We start from the raw sequence: 4,270 nt of genomic DNA on the forward strand, positions 1-4,270 counted from the left end.
CCTTTTTGTTGCTGAGTAGTGTTCCATTGTATGGAAGCACCACAGTTTATTCCTTAACTTCTTGAAGGACATTGGGTTCTTTCTAGCTTTTGTTTTTTTTAGTTTTCTTAAAAAAGATGGGGTCTTGCTCTGTTGCCCAGGCTGGAGTGCAGTGGTGCAATCATAGCTCACTGCAACCTCAAACTCCTGGCCTGAAGTAATCCTCTTGCCTTGGCCTGCCAAGGCATGCACTACCAGTCCCAGTCACAGCTTCTGTTTTTTCTGTTTTCATTTCTATACCTATGAATAGGATTACTAGGTTATATGATAAGTCTTTGTTTAAGTTAATAAAATCTACTAAATTGTTTTCTACAGGGACTGTACCAGTTGTCATTCTCAGAAATATATGAGTTCCAGTTCCTTTGCATTCTTGTCAGCACTTAGTGCTATGGTTTTAAAGTCCTCTAAAAGTTTATGTGTTGGAAACTTGGTCCCAGTGTGGCAATGTTGAGAGGTGGAACCTTTGAGAAGCGATTGTCATGAGGGCTCTGTGTCATGAATGGATTAATCATTTCATGAATTAATTGATTAATGGGCTAATGGATTAATGGGTTACCATGGGAGTTGGTTAGTTATCACAAGGGAGGGTCTGTTATAAAAGCCAGTTCAGCTCTCTCTTGTGGGCCCCTCTCTCTCTATGATGTCTTCTGCCATCTTGTGATGCAGCAAGAAGGCCCTCACCAGATGCCAGATGCCCTCACTTAGACTTCCCATCCTCCAGAACTGTAAGAAATAAATTTCTGTTCTTTGTAAATTACCCAGTCTCTGGTATTTTATTATAGCAACATAAAATGAGCTAAGATGCTGGATATTATGAGTTGTTTTTTATACATATATTTTTTGGTCATTCTACTTAATAGGTATGTAGTGGCATCTCATTGTGGTTTTAATTTGCATTTACCAAGTGGCAAGTGATGTTGAGCATTTTTTCATGTGCTTACTTCCTATCATACATCTTCTTTAGTAAAATGTCTGTTCAGATCTTTTGTTCATTTTCTAATTGGGTTGTTTGTTTTCTTACTACTGAGGTTTGAAAGTTTATATTGTATTCTGAGTACAAGTCTTTTATCAGGCATGTGATTTGCAATAATTTCTACCAATCTAGCTTCTCTTTTTATTCTCTTGTCTTTTGCAGAGTAAAATTTTTAATTTTGATGAACTTCAATTTATCAGTTACTCATTTATGGATCATGCTTTTGATATCTTATGTAGGAATTCTTTGCCTACACCAAGGCCACAAACATTTTCTCTGATGATTTCTTCCAAAAGTTTTATAGTTTACATTTTCCATTTAGATCTGTGGTCCAGTTTGAGTTAGTTTTTATGTAAGATGTGAGGTTTAGTATCCTTTTCTTTCCATCTAAATGTTGGACTTCAACATTCTTTTTTTAAGACATCAGACTAGTCTGTCACCCAGATTTTCCAAAAGCCGATGAGAAACCTGTATCTTCTCTTGATAATGCAAATCTATGGTGGAGGCAGAGGATTATTACCCTTCAGAGTGCTGAAGATGATCTCAGGGACCGTAGCATGCCTCCCTCTGCCCTTGGCTTCAATACATAGTGTCCTTCAGTAGACTCAGGCTCCTCGGCACATGCTGGGCCACATGTGCAATATAACTGGCTGTCAATGGTGTCAGTGATCATGACACCAACAGCATTGCGCCTTCAGGCTTCCCCAAATGCTTCCTCAAAACATGTACAGATAGCCATTCTGACACAAAAAAAGCCCATTTTCAGACACACTGTTCCTAAGATATAATAGTTTGAGAGTCTACTAACACACAGCCATGTTTTCTTTGTAACCAAAATTAACTTGCTGGGTCTTTAACTGAGTCAGTGGGATTATCTATAATTGTTCTTACTGTGAGTGATGCTAAGTATACTGAGATTCCAGTGGCAGATGAAATGTAAAAAGTGAAAGCTTCCTGCATTTTATCCTTGAGAACATCCATGCAACCACCATACACAGCTACCACATTCACAGGGTTTGCCTCCAAGAGTTGATTGCAGTTGAATGTTGCTAGAGGGTCTCCAGTAAACTGAGTGTTGTGCAATGATATGGTAATTCTCTATACAAGGATTGCCAAGACCAAAGGCCCGGGGTCTAGGGGACAGGACCAGACTGACTGAATAGGGATGTAAGGCTTAAAATTATTGCTGGGTTATATGGCCCCTTTGCTATTGCCGTGTGGTTTTATTTTATTTTTTTTCTGCTGCAGGGCCTGGCCTGATGTACATGCTCAGAAATGTTGATGAATGAATGAATAGATGAATGAACAAATATCACACTGATGATATGACACTGCAATACTACTGACATTGACAACACTAGGCATTGCAGTAAAAGCATTCAATGCTACATTTTCATTTTCAATTCTCTATTTTGAGTGAAGGTATCAAAGTTCACTCTTCACAAATCCCTGAAGCTCTGGAATCCTGCAGCTGGAAATGCAGCAGCCAAAGACATAGAATGCAGAGTGGATAGAGCCCTGCCTGAGGTCGGGAGTCCACAGTGTCGGGAGAATTGGGTTTTCACGTTGGCATTACTGCAAATTTGTTATGGGCTTAGAGGAAGTTACGTAAGTTTTCTAAGCTTCATTTTTTATCTAAAGAATTACACACTGAGAATTTCTGATCCTTTTGAGTTGTGCAAGGCTAGGATTCAGCCAAGGGAACTTTCTCATAACTCATCTAAGTTGATCACAAGACATGAAACAAGGGAGCCCAAAGCTTGTTTGTGTCATTCCTCCTGTGGCTTCTTATCTAGAGACTCCAAACTCCAGTTTCTTCTGGCGGGGGTGGAAGTGAAGAGATGCCAACTCATCTCAGGTCCTAATCTCATGGATCACATCAGACTTTAGCTGTTCATAATGGGGCTGACTGATGTGTTGTCAAATTAGTCCAAAGTCAAGTCCAAAGGGCAGAGGAGGGATGAGATCAGTTACCAGAAACCCCGGGTTGGGCAATAGTGGGGAAGGAGGCAGTCACTGGGCCTTACAGCCAGAACCTGGCAAAACAGCAATGGCAACTGCACAGGCTTCAAGGAGCCAACTCTAGGACAGTGAACGCTAGAAATGCAACTCCTTATGCTCCCCTGGAGCTCCCTGTGAAATTTCTAGTTTCCTGGTTGGGGAAGATATTTTCTTCTCTCATGCTCCTCCTCCTCCTTCCTTCCACCCTTCCCTAACATAACAGGACTGTCACCTGCTGGGCACGTCGCTGACATGCAGAAACCCAGGACAAGAGGAACGCATTCTACCTTCAAGGGGCCACAGATTACCCAAACTCAATTTCTCTCTGATATCTCCTCACTTATTTATTTTAAAATAAAAATATTTTTTACTGCTTGAATTTTGTGAAAGCTTTACATAAAACGGCCTCTATGCAATTCTACACCTGAGATATAACCATTGTTAATTGTTGGCATTTACCTTCAGACTTTTAATGCATATGTTAATGGATATTTTAATATAAATAGGATCATTCTGTATGTTGTTTAATATCCTCAAACAATATAGCACACTTCTTTCCATGGTAACACCAAAAGGCCTACCTGATCTTTTTTTTTTGAGACGGAGTCTCGCTCTGTCGCCCGGGCTGGAGTGCAGAGGCCGGATCTCAGCTCACTGCAAGCTCCACCTCCCGGGTTTATGCCATTCTCCTGCCTCAGCCTCCCCAGTAGCCTGGGACTACAGGCGCCCACCACCTCACCCGGCTAGTTTTTTGTATTTTTTTTTAGTAGAGACGGGGTTTCACCGTGTTAGCCAGGATGATCTCGATCTCCCAACCTCGTGATCTGCCTGTCTCGGCCTCCCAAAGCGCTGGGATTATAGGCTTGAGCCACCGTGCCTGGCCTACCTGATCTTTTTTAATGGTTCCAACATGTATTTCAATATAAGATTATATCAAAATATATTTTACCAGTTTTTATTGTTAAACATTGGTTTTTATTTTTTAACTCTATAATGATCATTCTTGTATATGCATCTCTGTGAGATAATTCTTATAGTGCCTAGAACTTGATGTATATAATTATTAGTAACCTTTTTAAACCTGATAGCCCTTGACTTTGATCTTAACTTTAGCATCTTTTCATATGTTCTTCAAATTTTATGATAAAATCTTTTACCAATTAAGATTGTTTTCTTATTGATTTATAAGAACTCTTTGTATATTGAGGCTATCAACTGATCTTTCATATAAGCTCCAAAAATTTCCCTCAGTTCATT

The 4,270-nt window shown here is 39.9% G+C and overlaps 1 long non-coding RNA gene across 1 annotated transcript; it reads left to right on the forward strand.

Annotated features, from left to right (window-relative positions):
• The first annotated feature begins 660 nt into the window (after nt 1-660).
• LOC135970715 (uncharacterized) lies at nt 661-3,392 on the forward strand. Its single transcript, XR_010586569.2, has 3 exons — nt 661-764; nt 2,261-2,620; nt 3,237-3,392. It is a non-coding gene; the product is annotated as an uncharacterized lncRNA (long non-coding RNA).
• Nucleotides 3,393-4,270: the final 878 nt, after the last annotated feature.

Source organism: Macaca fascicularis, chromosome 4 (genome assembly GCF_037993035.2).
Source record: "Macaca fascicularis isolate 582-1 chromosome 4, T2T-MFA8v1.1".
Lineage (NCBI taxonomy): Eukaryota > Metazoa > Chordata > Mammalia > Primates > Cercopithecidae > Macaca > Macaca fascicularis.